The following is a 17,320-nucleotide window of genomic DNA, read 5'->3' on the forward strand; positions in this document are numbered from 1 at the left end:
TGGACAACCTGTTCTTGGGCACACTGGAAAGCGGCCAGCTTGACTGGCTTTGTAATGACTTGAGATACTCCCAGACAGCTGGGCCTGGGGCTGTGGAAGAAAGTGAACGCCTGCCTTGGCCTCACTCTGTTTGCTGAAACCAACCTGCTCACTACAGACACAAGGTCCCCACGCTCTCTGATTCTCTGAAGTGCGGCCAGAGGTGACAGTGGGCTTGGCAGACTGCCTTCTGCCTTCACGGCATTCCTTTCAGGGAAATGTTATTTTGAAACTTTTTTTTTTTCCTCTTGCCAAAATGCGAATAGATTGGCCAAAATCTATACCGCTGAGAGTCATTCTTCTGGTCTGGGGAAGAATCAGGAGAAATACCTGCCATATCCCCAGTACTGCCCAAGCCCTCTGTGGGGTTATAACAACTGCTTGCTTGCTTATTTACTTATTTATTTATTTTTTTATTTTTTTGCCTTGAGAATTGTATTGATTTTATTTTAAGCAGAACATCCAGTGAATGACTTTTAGATGTCGGTGTTTTTATAACTTAGAGTTGAATCACAATGCTTTTTCCATGGCTAAACAAAGTTCGCTTGGCATAGTATTCGTTTTGTTTGCCGGGGGACCCTTCATGCGTCGGAGCTTCTGTGTAACACTGAAGGGACATGTTTGTGTAAGAAGGCAGAGTCCCACTGGGGTCCGCAGCTACAGGAACATTGGAGTGCCAACGTGCCAGCTGCCTCCATCGGCCTGCATACATCAGCGAGTCGCCCCGCAGGATTATGCTCACGGAAGGGAAAAATGAAACGTTTTCTCCAGGGAAAAATGGAACCATGGGGGATCGTGAAGAGGTGACCCAAAGTAGTACCTGATTAACAAGAAAAAGGAGCCTAGAAACAATCCGTGGGGAATTTTTGTGAGTTTCCTGGTATCGACCATATGCCACCCAGTTCGCCTATAAAAACTGAGCAGTTCTGATGTAACTAAGATACAGGTTCCCATGTAAGATACAGGTGCCCCGAGGCTATTTGTGAGGACTGTTTTCATCCTCTCCTTGTCTTCTCACCAAAACCTCTACTCCTCCAACACTAACCTCTTGGCTGCACTTTCAACCTCAGCTGTGTCTTGGATTCTCTGTCCTTCCCCCAGATTTTTCCAGCAGAGTGCAAGCTGGCTTGGCCTATCCCTGGGTTACTAAAACTCCAGGCTCTCTCAATCAAACCCTCAAATCTGCAGCAGCAACGAGAGCAGGGGCTAGGACCGACAAACCGTGGCCTACTTCCCGTGTGCAGTCCTGGGCTCACAACGACATGGGAAGCTAGGGATTTTTCCAGCTGTAACGGGTGCTGTGGGGCTCTTTCTGAGGTGTATAGGTCTAAACATGTCTTCTGGTCCATTATCGTTTGGAGGGGCATACCGTTCAATTTGGGGGAGAGTGACTTCCAGTAAGGGAAGGATTGCATGGGTTCCTCCAAACTGACACTTCAGGATTCTGAGCAGTATAGTCTCACTTCCCCCTAGTATTAATACTTTCCTCTATTATAAATTCTTTCATTCCTATAAATGGAAAAAAAGAAGAGGAAGAAATGGGAGATATAAACTTGTTGACTGAGTTAGGAGTAATTTACCTCTAAAGGCATGATAGTTCTATGGAGTACGTACATACTATAAAAATCAAGAAGGCTGAAATTATACAAGGTCTGTTTTTGTGTATGCATTCATGTGTATGTGAATGAGTGTCCATGTATGTGGAGACCAGAGGTCCACAGCCAGTCCCTTCCTCAATTATTCTGCACCTTGCTGCTGTTGTATGAGACAGTTTCTCACTTTTCTTTTTTTTTTTTAATATTTTTTAAGGTTTATTTATTTATTGTACATGCTCTATCTATGTGTACAACTACATGCACTGGATCTCACTGTAGATGGTTGTGAGCCACCATGTGGTTGCTGGGAGTTGAACTCGGGACCTTTGGAAGAGTAGACAGTGTTCTTAACTACTGAGCCATGAGACAGTTTCTTACTGAACATAGAGCTTAAAAGACATCTAAACTGGCTGGCCAGAATTCTGCCCAAGGGATCTTCCTGACTCCGTGTCCTCAGTGCTGGCATCTTCACGGTGCTGGGCCTGGCTTCTCATATGGGTGCTAGGCATCAAGCTCAGGTCTTCTCTCATGTACAGCAAGCACTTTAGCTAATGAACCATCACTCCAGCCCCCGAAACTCATTTTCCTAAGTCATATACCGCTAAATAAAACATGGGATGAGAATACCTTAGAGACAGGTCAAACCATGGTTGATTCTGTCTGTATAGAGACTTGGGCAATTTAAATATTGTCCTCAGAGCCCTACAAGAACCCAACAGAACCAACGAACCAGGGCCCAGAGGGGCCTGTGGAGTCTGAAGCGCCAACTAAGGACCATGCATGGACTGGACCTAGGTCCTCTACATAGATGTAGGCAATGGGCAGCTCAGGCTTCATGTGGGTCTCCTAGTAAGGGGAACAGGGGTTGTCTCTGACATGGACTCTGTTGCCTGCTTTTTGATCACTTCCCCCTGACAGGACTGCCTTACCAGGCCACAGGGGAAGAGGACAAATTAAGCCTTGATGAGTTTGATGAGCTGGGGTGGGTGGGTAGGGGGTCTCCCCGTTTCCAAGGAATAGGGAGAAGGAATGGGGGAGAGATGGTGGGGCCAGGAGGATAAGAGGGAGGGGCCATGGCCTGTATATAAAGCGAATAAGAAAATAAATAAATAAATAAATAAATAAATAAATATTGTCGGCCTTAACATCCTTACTTTTAAGAATAGTAAAATAACAATTCCCATGTAACATAGTTTTCAAAGAACTACAAGAGATATGTGACAATCCTTACACTAAAGGCCTGGCCCCAAATAGTCACTCAGTAAATATTTCCCTTCTTTTGCCATCATTATGGATAACAAGCGAGGAAGCCAATATTCATTTATTGCTGACCTACGATGGGGCTAAGAGTGACAATCTGAGCATGCTAGAGTGACTTCTACACATCCCTGCTGAGTGCCATGTGTCTTGAATAACAAGCACTCTCCCCTCCAATCCTGTGGCTGGATAATACGAGAAGTCTGCAAGCTAAAGTGCTTGAACCATATTAACCAAAATGACCAAGTCTCGAAAGCACGTTCTGAATTTGCCTCGGCAGCCAGCACTAAACAAAGAACGGTAATCCGAGGGCAAGAGTCGACCAGCGCGAGGGAGTTTAGCTTAGCTGATGTGGCACTGAGCTCTGATGCCCTCTTCGCCTCTTACAGCCCTCAGCTCCTCTGTGTGTTGACCACAGAGCAGAGCTGATCCTTGGAGAGGGTCTTGGGTGTCCCCACCTGCACAGCAGATGTCGGTTCCCACTTCCTGTCTCTGGACCGTGTTGAACCTGGTACGTTGGACTCCCTGAATCTGTGGGATCTCTGGGTTGCTGCTGACAGTGAAGACTCTAGAACCTGGAGTGACTTGTGAAGTGGGGAGCAGTTCTGGGGATCCTCTGCTGAGCCTGGGCTTCCAGCCTCGTGATAATGTGCAGCAGCTGCTGCGGAACGTCTCGCTCTAAGTGACATCATGTTGGAAATGGGGAAGCAGTCTCCACAGTCATTTGTACAGTCATTTGTATGATTGAATTTCCCATTTTGAGGGAGGCAAATGACACTTTTATCTAAAAACAATTTTGCTTTCTTCCGCTGGGGAGGAGGATTCTGATATGCTGGCAGACTGCAAAACAGGTTGTGGAGAAAGGAAGAAGCTCCGCCTAAAGGGAAGCAACAAACAAAGAAAAAGGTGTGGGCTTGCATCTAGTGCCTTTGTGGGCCAGGATCATGCACATGACAGCTATTTTCCTTGGCTAATGTGCTCTTAAGTTGGCTCCTCCCCAGTGTTTACAACAAGGAAGGATGTGGACAAACAAATGTTCAACTTGTATCCATCACATGATCAAATTGGTGGACGTTTGAACAGATCTGAAAGCAGCACAGCTACCTGGGTGAGTAAGAGGTAATGTGAGACAGAGCTGTGGGAGACACCCCCGTGTCCTGCTTGCACCAGCAGCCATATGCATGTTGGACTAGTGTCCAGTACCCAGGTCCACATCTGTATCCAATACAACAGCAGATGACTCAGTCCTTAAGCTGTTGTCAGAACCGAAGTGGTGTCAGATCTGTACCCTGCTCAGGTGTGACATCCAAATCACAAAGGTGTTGTGATGGGAAAGGCTGTTTTAAATGGAAACCCACGTAAAGTCCCAAAGGACAGGGCAGAATTGTAAATATGGAGCGCCAAATCTCACGTTTAATACAACATCCAAGTTACTTGTGGTGTGTCTTCCAAATCTCCCTACGTCCCTCACCTTTTCTTTAATTTATTTCAAAATTTCTTATAAAAAGGAAGAATGATTCTTCTAGGGCTTTCCCAGACCTTCTTTTACGTGCCTGCACATTCCACAGATATTTCACAGAGTGAGACCCTACCTGGAAGGGCGCGCGATACTGCATCCTCCTGGCGGCCCCTTTTGTTTGCTTCTTATCCATGCATGTGGGCTGAACATTATAAGTAAACCAAGAGTTATATGTGAGATAACTCTAATATCTGAAGGCATTCTTATGGACATGCTTTGCATTCAAGAAAACATAATGTGCTTTCCCATTCCCTAGCAAGAATAAACAGTGATACGGTCTAAGCCTGTAGCAGGACCGTACTGTTACCACGGGCCTTCCAGGGGATGCGGATGAAAGGAGGGTGGACATGAAGCAGCAGACATTGTCATTAAAACCAGGTCTCTACATTTCAGTGTGTGTCTTTCAATGTCAGAGGGGTAGGGGGACCTCATCCCAACAACCGTGGCCTTTGAAGGACACTTGTTCTTCTTTATCTTGGCATGTCTGTGGGTGGAGAGATGGCTCTGTGGTTAAGAGCACACATGGGACCTGGATTCAGTTCCTAGCATGCCCGTTGCTACTTACAGCTGTAATTCCCGTCCCAAGAGAATACACTACCCTCTTCTGGCCTCTGAAGGGGTCTTGTGGGGAAAACACTCTTACACTGAAAATTACAAATAAATACATTTTCTTTAAAATCGAAAGCTTTTGTATCAAGAAGAGGGACATTTGTAACTTCGCCAGAGCTGCTGTAGTCAGCCACAGAACAGGAAACACATGTTACACGGGTGGGTGTGGGTGTCCGCTATGAGGATGGCAGGGTTGCTTTCACTCTTCAGAGTCTGTTTGTCGTGCAGATGGGCATCTTTCTTCATCTGTGTCCTACTCTCCTCTTCCCTTGTGCATGCCAGCCATAATGGCTTAGATGCACCCAAATAAACTCACTCTAAATTAATTACCTCTTCAAAGGCAGTTGCGTTCTGAAATATACAAATTTGTGGTGTACACAACTTAACCCATGACAGACCATAGAGGAAAAAGATAGCATGACAATACACTCTTTTGTGGTACCCCCTCCCCATGTTTCCTCCTGTTTTTAGTAACAACCATGTCTCCTCATATATCCATCTGTAAGGAGAAAAAATGATTTCTATTTGAAGACAAGAAGAGGCAACACATCGGCCTCAAGGTTTAGAAAGAAAAAAAGAAAAAAAACCCCAGCTTAATTAATGCAAAGTACCCTTTAAATATGTAATATGGCGCCAAAAAGATGGCTCAGTGGTTAGGAGTACTGTCTGCTCTTCCAGAGGACCTGGGTTCTAGTCCAGGTATCCCCAGTGTATTGTTGGTGACAAGTAGAAAATGAATAGTTCCTGTATCCTATTTCCTCCCACCAGTACGTGCTGAGAATCCCAAGTCTGGGTTCTGAGTGGCTCCTACGGTGCAGCTCCTTGCCACCTAACGTGTAGAAGGCAGACAAGAGTCTCTGAGGAATGATCACTGCTTGCTATAAATAACCGAGAGACGGATGTCCACTGAAGCCCACGGAAAATTAGCTTGTCAACTAGTGTGACAGAGAAGAAATCGAAATGAACAATTGCCTTCTTCTTGTTGGTACAAATGCAGAGACGTGAAACCATTTCTCAATGTTCGGGGAAGAAAATGCACTCTTTTAAGAAACAAGGCAAAAAAAAAAAAAAAAAAAAAAAAAAAAAAATCATGTATCACTTCAGCAGAAAGGCAGACTCAGAAACACACCATTTTGGAGCCTACTCCAAATAAGAAACTCAGAATGTTCTAAATGGAGCCACGTGGTACACAAAATCACCACCATGAATCCTGCCATCTGAGGCAGACAGGAGAATTTGAAACACAGATTCTGGTAACACGTGCCTCACTTCCCGTCACAGCAACGTTGATGGAGTGGGATATGAGCTGCCATTTTGCAAAACGGGTAATCTTAAAAATACGAGCATCTTGAGAAAAAGGACATGGCGACATCACACTCTTCTCATCTGTCACTGTGAGGCTTCGCAGCTCACAAAAAAAAACAAACCAAAACAAACCAAAAACCTAGGTTAGGATTTACTGAGTTGGGAAAACCCGAGGATTCCCTCTCTAGTGTGTCACACCAGTCCTCGAGGGAGATGCAAGTTAGAACAGCTCGCTGCTTCTCGCTGTATAAGAACACACTTTTAAAAAGGAAGAAGCTCATGGTGGTCCCAGCAGCTGACATGAATAGTCAAAAGGTGTCTGTGGGGGAATTACACGTTGCATGCTTCATAGACAAAAGTTAAATAGCCTCTGGATGAATAATGGTCAATTATGGTAAAGGTCATTGCTTTTCCTAATAGTGTTTTTTTAAAAAGCAAAATATATTTCATTATACAACCATAAAAAAACAATAAATTATGATAATTTAAATTTTAACTAAATAAATGATTTCTTTATACAAGTAAGAATATTCTGGACTGACCAAATAGTTCAGCATGTCAAGGCACTTACCATTAAGTCTGAAAACCTAGGTTGTTCCCTAGGACCCATTTAGTGGGAGGAGAAAACAAGTTCCTTCAAGTTGTCCTGTGATCGCCACACTTGGACTGCAGCACGCGCACACACACACACACACACACACACACCAATAATACTTTCTAAAATATCCTTTCCAAATGAAGTCACGTTTTAAAGGCATACATGCTATAATTCTATTATCCTAAAAGATGGGCAAAGATCCTGTTACCCATGCCTGGAAGATGACATAAACTACAGAGATAATTTACAATTATCAATAAAAGTGTGGATGTAGAGATAGAGCCAGCGGGAGGGGGAGGAGGAAAGCTCTGAACCATCGTTCGTGGCCAGAGCTTAAGCACGAGTAAAATGGTGGGGGAAGCAGCGGGTTCAAACTGGGGCCACTCGCTGCAGCTGTGAGGAGAGAGCAACTGCTTTCAGAAGTTCATGAACTCATGAGATGTTTGTTCCAGGAGCGAACTTGGTGAGTCCCCACCCTTTCATTTGACAGATGAGATCAAGAAGTGCTTACAGGGTCTCCCCACGTTTTCTGGAGAAAGACCAGCTGTACACAAGGGTTCCTGCATCACCAGCGCACAGTCTTTGGAGACTTGACCCTGGAAAAGAATCATAGGCTTGATTTCTTTTTTTTTATTATTATTATTTTAAATAAGTTTTCAGTCTAACATATGTGTGTATTAGCTTCCATCATATATGCGTGTGTGTGTGTGTATATATGTATATATATATATATGTATGTATATATGCATGTTTTCAGAATCCCAAAATAACAACTTTTTTTTTACACATGACCTTCATTTTGTATCAGCCTACAGACCACCTGGTAATGTTTAGTGTCCCAGATTGCTGCATTTGAAAGGCCTCAGAGGGCGCTCAGAAGCATATCCCTGCTTAGAAGTGGAAGAGCTGTTTTCACACACTGTCTCACATGCCAGAGTCTCACAGGAAGCCACGTGACTACAGGCCAGGCTCTCAGTGCAGCTGACCGACAGCTACTCTGGTGCTCCGTCTTCTGTTTCTTCTTTCCTCTCTTGTTTTTAATTTCATCATAACAATAAAGGAAAGAAGAGCAAGAGGGAGGAGATCTGAGGTTTCTGTACTGACTGACAGAAATGATCGGTTTTGCTAATATTCTGTTCTCTGACAGTTTTGCAGGGGTCTGTGCTGTCTGACAAGGGAAGTCTGCCTCAGCTCAGATAGCAGGAACTGAGGTCCCCAGTTCCTGCCTTCTCATTTATAAATGGCCATGATGCAAGGACTGACTTGGAAGTCCATCTTAAGAGCCATTCGAGCCATGCGACTATTCTGCCTTCACTGTTTTGGCTAGAAAAGAGAGATAGAACACATACTCTGGCAGAAACTGCCAGATGTGTGCAGAAAAGATGATGATGAAAGCCCAAGACCGTCCTATGAGTGTGCCTTCCAGGGGGAAAGCAAAACATATATGCAGATATGAGCACACACATGTCAGGCGCCATGCTACGGGTGCTGTGCAATGGTGTACCATACAGCATTGGGGCCGGTGGTTACATGTGTGGCTCCTGACTCTCCATGGAAGGGAATCTGCTTTACCTGTGGAGTTTCTTACACATAGCTCATCTCTGAGAGCCACTTGCCCTGTTTTTAAAGTAGACACAAGTAGATCCAATGCATAGTGTGTTGCAGGGATTACATGAGATGTGGTAGATAGCACTGTTGGATCGTAAGTGCCCAGTATTTGTGAACAACTGAAATTATTGTTGGTTTCAATAATGAGAGCACAGGAGACACCGTGTGTTTGATTGACTTGAAAGGGTCGGTTCTCTGAGTACAGTGCTAGAAAAGGGACTCAGGCTGACATGCTACAGAATTTGCAGCTACTTGGAATGCCCAGGGCTCAGTATGCAAGCCCAGTAGCCATGCGCACCAGACCTGTGCAGCGTCCAAGGACCAGAAAATGGCAGGGCAGCCATTCTATTCTAGTCCCTGTGTTGGGCAAAACCATTTGGGCCTCGCTCTTAGGTTTCTGATTTGGGGACTAATGGGGTAAGACTAGGTAGCAACTGTTGTCCTTTCCACTCCAGAGCTCCATGGACTTAACGCAGGGTTAAGCGAGTTAAGCCAGAAGCACCAGTTTGCATTCTAGGAAAAACCATGTTACCAGATGGGAAGGAGTAGAAAAAAGACATCAGCACTTGAGTACAAAGCAGGCAGTGTGTGGAAGAGTGGGGACCTCTGAACAGACATGCAGCTAAGGGGTTAGTTCCTTGGTTAGGTGCAGCAAACACTACCTAGGAAGGAAAGAATTACTATAAGTAGTCTATATTGAATCGCTGCTTTCCAAACCTGTGAATTTGTTCTGTCACTTCTGATGTGTGTGTGTATGTACGTATATGCGTATAAATGAATATGTATGTGTAGATATGTATATCTCTATATATGACTGTATGTGTGCACATGTATGCACATGCATGTGTGTGTGTGCGTGTGACAGTACTAGGGCCAATCATAGGCCTGTGCATGCTAAGCAGGTACGCTAACACTGAATTCCACCTCCAGCCCTACATTTCATACATTTCAGTCACTGTCTAATTTCTCACTGGATACTAAATGCTCTGCTGCTCTGTTCCCTTCCCCAGCCTCCGTACCCACCACCGCCTCCGCAGCTGACGCCATGATCCCACTCCTGTGGTTAGAGCAGCACTCTTTTTTTTTTTTTTTTTTTAAGATTCATTTATGTACACAGTGTTTTTACCTGCCTATTCCCCTGCATGCCAGAAGAGGGCACCAGATCTCATTCTAGATGATTGTGAGCCATCATGTGGTAGCTGGGAATTGAACTCAGGTCCTCTGGAGGAGCAGGCAGTGCCCTTAGCCTCTGAGCCATCTCCCCAGCCCCTAGAGCAGCACTTTTACATGAGCATCTTCAGACCCTTTCAAGTCAAGCAAATAAACGGTGCCTCCTGCGCTTTCATTATTGAAACCAAGAATGATTTCAGTTATTTGAAAATGACATATTTGGAAGCACATGGTTTTAACTTGTCACAGAGCTCTAAACGAGAAAAGTTTAATGTATTTGTATTGGTCAGGGTTTCTATTGCTGTGATAAAATACCATGACCATTAGCAACTTGAGGAGAAAAGAGTTTACTTGGCTTTATATTTTCATGTCCCAGTTCATCCCTGAGGGAGTCATGGCAGGAGCTTGAGCTGAGAAGGAACCTTGAAACAGGAGCTGATGCAGAGGCCGTGGAGGGGTGCTGTTTTACTGGCTCACTCCTAATGGCTTGCTCGTCTGCTTTCTTATAGAACCTAGGACAACCAGCCCAGGCATGGCCCCTCCCACAATGGGCTGGATACCCCTCCATCCAGCACTAATTAAGAAAATGCCCAACAGGTTTGTCCATAACCGGATCTTATGGAGTCATTTTCTAATTGATGTTCCCTCCTCTCAGATGATTCTAGCTTGTATCAAGTTGACATAAAAACTAGCCAGCACAACACTGTTCGGTCGCTGTTGATGGGCTGATAAAAAATTAATCTAAATCAGATAAAAATTATACATGGAAAAGATAATATAAAATTATGGCCAAACAAGAGAAAATGCGCCTGTTAGAAGTAAAAGAAGGAAACATGGATTGGTTTGAAAATGGAGCTTCACAAGCTTTGCTTATACTTCAGGAATGTTTTATTAGAGTCTCCTGGCTATCAGAGCCATGACCAGGACTTGAGGTAGGAAAGCTTTTAAAAGAGTCAGCATATGTTTTATCTATCTATCTATCTATCTATCTATCTATCTATCTATCTATCTATCTATCTGAGACAATAGGCCATATGGCCAATGTTCAGCCATCTTGTCAGAGCCTGCACCTTTAAGTCTCTGTTTTTCCCAGAACTTGCCTTTCACCAGAAACTAGCTGACCCTGTTGTGGGTCAGCAGTTAAACTAAAGATAGATAAAGATAGAGCAAGATATTCTGTGTGGCAGAACATCATGACCCTGCCTGGAATTCCCTGTGTTTTGAGATAGCCTACAGCTGGGTTGCTATAGCAATATGCTTCCCTGCCTTCTGCCTTATAAAAGCTGCTGCCTGACTAATAAAAATTGAGAGCTTGATCAATATTTCAGACTTGCTTTTCTTCTTTGTGTCTTGTATTTTATTTTCATACAGGTGAATCTCCTCCTGAGCTTTAGTCGAACCCCTGCAGGCCAGGTCATCTATCTATCTATCTATCTATCTATCTATCTATCTATCATCTATCATCTATCACCTATCTATCTATCATCTATTATCTATCTATCTACCTATCATCTATCTATCTATCATCTATCTATCTTGCTGTAAAGAGACACCTCAATTAAGACACTTTAATTGGAGCCTTACTTACAGTTTCTGAGGGTGTGTCTATAATCATTATGGTGGGGAGCATGGCAGCAGGCAGCCATGGTGCTGGAGCAGTTGCTGAGAGCTCACATCTCATCTATAGGTTAGAGGTAGAAAGTGAGAGACTGGACTTGGTATGGGCTTTTGAAACCTCAGTAGCACACCTCCTCCAACAAGGACACACCTCCTAATCCTTCCCAAACAATACCACCCACCAAGAACCAAGAATTCAAATATATGAGCCTATGGGGGCCTCTTTTATTCAAACCACTACAGTACATTATAGTAGAGGTGACATGTGTGGATACTAAAAAGAAAGACTTTCTTTTAAAGCCTGGAGAGGAGCTTCATTAAGAGGCACAGTTTAAAAGAAAACCACAAGAAACAGGATGCTGGGGTAAAGCCAGAAGAGGACCCTTAGAGAAATGCCCCAGACAGAGGAAAATACCAGATTCTATATCCTTTCAGGGATGATGGTAAGTTCCACTCATGTGACATAATTCTGGGGTAGACTATGTGACAAAGAACGTGAAGAAGCCATGTGCCATAAAATAGGGCCAGAGATGCTGCATCACAGCATCACTTCTAAACTCTGACCCAGAGAGAACACTTTGGGGATGGACAGCCTAATTTCTTCAGGCCGTGGTATCTGGCCACTTAGAGTGAGCAGCATCTTACAAGGAAAGGCCATGGCCTGACATGATCCTCTAAAACAGATACAATTGGTCCTCTTCTCTATGTGGCAAATGGGACTCCCACTTCATAGTAACTAGTGCCAGAGATCTACAGAGGCAAAATCAGAATGGTTACACTCTTGCAAGACGAATCACCAACCCATACAAAATGGTAGGTGTGCCAAATTAGGTGTGAAAAAGCCATTCTTATAGGCCCAACTGCAGGTTATATCACCCCCACCCCACCCCTGGCTACCACCATGCCCCATTTCACCATTGGCTGGGTACTCACAAAGGAACGATCTTTTTGGAGGGTCACCCGTATTTTCAGTGCCTGAGCTTCATCACACAGCATGCTGGTTGCAGCGTTTTCACCCTCAGATGAACTTCTGTGTTGAATGAAGGGTAGCCAAGAAGTCCAGATGACTTGCTTTCCTATTAAAAATAGACTGGCGTACTTAGTTATTTTGTGATAAGAACTCATTGAGATAGATTCTGATAACATGGAAGACTATGAACCTTTCATGCCCTGCTTGAGACTAAAAGTCTTTGAAAAACCTTTCCTAATGCTATATAATTATAAGAAATTTGCAAAGAAGGAAACGATAGCCAGATTCTGTGTAGTTGTCTGCTTGTTAACTCAGTGTAACTTGGAGAGCAATTCTTATTTCTAAAGCCCCAGTTATAAGCAGCCGGGCAGAAGTGAAAACATTCTAAAGAGAGCCTTGTGACTGTCGATCTGGCTACTATCTATTGAAACCGTGGGCCCCAAGAAATGGGAATTTCCCTAGGAATCTTATGCTATGAGGAGGAAGAGATGCCAGCCAGAGGGAGAACTTGTTTCCAAGAAAGAGACTTGAAGCAGCGCTAGCATCTTGTCAGACACCGCACAGGATGAGACTGGAGCAGCTCTAGCATCTTGTCAGACGCCCCACAGGATGAGACTGGAGCAGCTCTAGCATCTTGTCAGACGCCCCACAGGATGAGACTGGAGCAGCGCTAGCATCTTGTCAGACACCGCACAGGATGAGACTGGAGCAGCTCTAGCATCTTGTCAGACACCGCACAGGATGAGACTGGAGCAGCGCTAGCATCTTGTCAGACGCCCCACAGGATGAGACTGGAGCAGCTCTAGCATCTTGTCAGACACTGCACAGGATGAGACTGGAGCAGCTCTAGCATCTTGTCAGACGCCCCACAGGATGAGACTGGAGCAGCTCTAGCATCTTGTCAGACACCGCACAGGATGAGACTGGAGCAGCTCTAGCATCTTGTCAGACACCCCACAGGATGAGACTGGAGCAGCTCTAGCATCTTGTCAGACACCGCACAGGATGAGACTGGAGCAGCTCTAGCATCTTGTCAGACACCGCACAGGATGAGACTGGAGCAGTGCTAGCATCTCGTCAGACACCGCACAGGATAAGACTGGAGCAGCGCTAGCATCTTGTCAGACGCCCCACAGGATGAGACTGGAGCAGCTCTAGCATCTTGTCAGACACTGCACAGGATGAGACTGGAGCAGCTCTAGCATCTTGTCAGACACTGCACAGGATGAGACTGGAGCAGCTCTAGCATCTTGTCAGACACTGCACAGGATGAGACTGGAGAAGCTCTAGCATCTTGTCAGACACTGCACAGGATGAGACTGGAGCAGCTCTAGCATCTTGTCAGACACTGCACAGGATGAGACTGGAGCAGCTCTAGCATCTTGTCAGACACCGCACAGGATGAGACTGGAGCAGCTCTAGCATCTTGTCAGACACCGCACAGGATGAGACTGGAGCAGCGCTAGCATCTTGTCAGACACCGCACAGGATGAGACTGGAGCAGCTCTAGCATCTTGTCAGACGCCCCACAGGATGAGACTGGAGCAGCGCTAGCATCTTGTCAGACATCCCACAGGATGAGACTGAAGCCCAGACAATGATGGTCAGTGGTGGGTGGGGCCACACCTCTACCTGGACTGCCTCGTGTGCATAGCATTGGCCTCTATTTGAAGTTTGGTCTTATCTCAAACCCCCTTACTTCAGGGATTTTCTGGATGTCCTTGTCTCTCTTCCAATGTGGTCACATTGAATAAATCTTTTCCTTTCTTTTTTTTTAATTTTATGTGCATTGGTGTTATGCCTGCATGTATGTCTGTGTGAGGTTGTCAGATCTTGGCGTTACAGACAGTTGTGAGCTGCCATGTGGTTGCTGGGAATAAATATTTTCTTTTTCTTTTTTTCTTTCTGCTCTCCACTATTAATTTGGCTCTTTTTCTTGCCTCATTGAGCATGAGCAGCCAGACCTGACTTTGGTCGCAGGTTGTGACCTCCACATTTGATGATACAGTGAGCTCTATGGTAAATACAGGAGTCATTCATGATGGAGCTGCCTGAGCGGAGGCACTACAGTCAGTTCTCCACCTTACTCCAAGGGCATTATGTCCCTCAGCTTCTATTAGGTACATCCCAGAATATTCACATAGTGTTCCCAAATGCTCCGTCCATCCCAATCTAAACACGGTAGGGTTATAGTAGGAAAACTGGGTCTGAAGAGAACATGAGCCATTCATTTTGCCAACTGTAAGGATTGAAATCACATCCTTTGATCTGTCCATGGGGTCCAAGCCCTCTTGCGAAGCTCGGTTTTCACTGACTGAAGGAATCGCCCATGACTTCCTCATTAGTGACCTTAATTCCCCCTGGATCCAGCATCTCACCATGCCCCACCTTTCTCCAGCCCTCTTGGTCTATGAGCAAGAGCTAAATTATGTTTGCATCATGTCTGCCCGGAACTAGGAATTGGCTTGGCTTTGTGCACCATCAGAGGACGGAATTACAGCCATCCGAGCAGTTGAAAGTCAACATGGTCTGATGAAGATGCTGTCTCATGAAGAGGAAGACCTGCACGGCTAGTGTCCGTGAACACTGCTGCAGAAAAGACCATCCCATCGACACAGAAGACGACGTAGAAGTAATAGAATTGATGCTGTAAAGCATCTACTAATTAATTTGCTTAGGAGACATTAAGTCACCCAAAATAGAATTTAGCTAAAGGAGGACTGCCTGCAAAATACCTCAAAGATATGCAATGTACTAACCAGGCCTGTGAGATGAGCAGTGTTTAGTTGCTAGGATAATGCTTCTGTAAATGTTTATTCACCAGGACAAACCTCCGATCAGGCTTCGCTTCCATAACAAAGGAGACAGAATATAAGCAGAAATGATCTTATCCCAGCAGCCATGGCCATGAGTAGAGTAGAACAAAACAGAGCCCTACAGATACATGATAATGGTGATGAAGCAATTGACACTCTTTACCAAAAGTGGAAAGGAAGGGAGGAGGGGCTTGAGAGATGGCTCAGAGGTTAAGAGCACTGTCTGTTCTTCCAGAGTTCAATTCCCAGCAACCACGTGGAGGCTCACAGCTATCTATAATGAGATCTGATGCCCTCTTCTGGCCTGCAGCTGTCCATGCAGACAGAGTACTCAAATACATAAAATAAAAATAGATATATATTTTTTAAGAAGTGGGAAGGGACGTGTCACAGCATCTTAACCTGGCACTAAAGAATTCACTTCCACCGGCCCTTCTCAAGCGTCGTCACCTTGGGAGATGCTAGAACATACTGGAAGTAGGAAGTTGATTAAAAGAGGGATTTCGTGATGCAGCTGCTGTGTGGACATCGTCCGTGGTGATGCCAGCTATTTGGGGGTCGCCCAAACTTCTCCAAATAACCTCCCCCGTGCTTGCAAGCCTGACAAACATCTTTCACTTTGGTTGAATCATCACTGTAGCTCAGTGGCTCTCAGCCTTCCTAATGCTATAATCCTTTAATATAGTTAGTTCTTCATGTTGTGGTAACCTCCAACCATAAAATTATTTTTATTAATACTCAATAACTGTAATTTTGTTGCTATTATGAATCCCAATGTAAATATTTATGTTTTCCCAATGATCTTAGTTGACCCCTGTGAAAGGGTCTTTCAACCCCCGTAGGAGTTGTGACCCATAGGCTGAGAACCAGTACTCTCGTGTGCCATTGGAGTCCTGCAGTGAACATAGATCTGTCCACACCTCCCAGAAAAAGTTAACACAACAAAGGTCAAAAATAAAAAATAAAGCCAGAAACCTTTAGCTCCCCTAATGAGGCACTGTGAGGCTGCCACTCGTCTTCACTGCTGATCACAGGAAGCCCGTGGTCTCCATCTCCAGAGCCAATTGCTTTGCTTAAAATACACAAAGATTTCAGCCCTGCACTTTCCCTCTAGTCCCCCATGTGAGCAAAATGAGAGCACAAATCAGCAAGTACGTCCTTTGTGCTGCAGCACAGTCAGTGTTGGGTCAGTGGTCATCTTTTGGGTCAGAAGTATTTCACACTCATATCTGGAGTAATGATCCAAGACTTAGTGTAATTGCTGGTCTGTTTCTCTTTTCTTAATGAAACCTTCTATTTATGGCTGGAGGATTGGGGGGCCTTTCTTGATCCTGGCAATATGTAAGCCCTAAAACAAAATTTTAGTTGCCTTCTCTCTTCATAATATCATACTCAAAAACGCAGAAGCCACAGACACAAACCTTACCTTGTTTAGACATTATATGGGTACTTCGCTCATGAGTCCACTATGCCAGAACATAGGCAGACTGTTTCTGTCTCTCCAGAATGTCAGAATCTACTGAACAACATGGCATTTACAAGGCATGGTAATTTCATTGGCAGCATTCATCCAGAGCTTCCAAATTTCCTTGATAACTCTGGTCCAGCGAGCAACGTAATTTCTTCTTCTTTTTTTAATGTTTTGATTTATTTAGGTTTTGTTTGCTTGTCTGTTTTTTGTTTTGTTTTGTTTTGTTCTTATGTTCATGTTATGTTTGGCCTGAATATGAGTCTGTGTATCACAAGCATGTGGGGTGCCTACAGAGGCCAGAGGGGGCACCAGGTCCTCTGGACAAGATTACAGGTGGCTGTGAGTGGCCATGTGGGTGCTGAGAATGCGATCTAGGTCTTTTGGAAGAGGTACCCCTAACCACTGAGCTATCTCTCCAGCCCCAACACAGGCTCTTTTATTCCCATCTCAGTTTTTTATACAATTTTTCAGGTTACATATTATGAATCACATGGTAAATATGTGTGTATATGTATGTGTATATGTGCCCGTTCATAGATAGACAGTGGAATGGCACAAAAGGTTAAAAAGGCAAGGAGTTTCACAGAGAGGCCAAAGCTAGGAAACTGACAGAAATCTCCAAAGATGATGTCAAACCTATCAGAGCTGCAGAAGCCAGCAAAGCTGTTGCAGCTACTGGCTGCTGCCCATAGACTCAGGGTGAAGGGTTGGAAGTGAACTTCAGAAACAAGTGGAGTGAAGGGCCA

Source organism: Acomys russatus, chromosome 12 (assembly GCF_903995435.1).
Source record: "Acomys russatus chromosome 12, mAcoRus1.1, whole genome shotgun sequence".
Classification (NCBI taxonomy): Eukaryota; Metazoa; Chordata; class Mammalia; order Rodentia; family Muridae; genus Acomys; species Acomys russatus.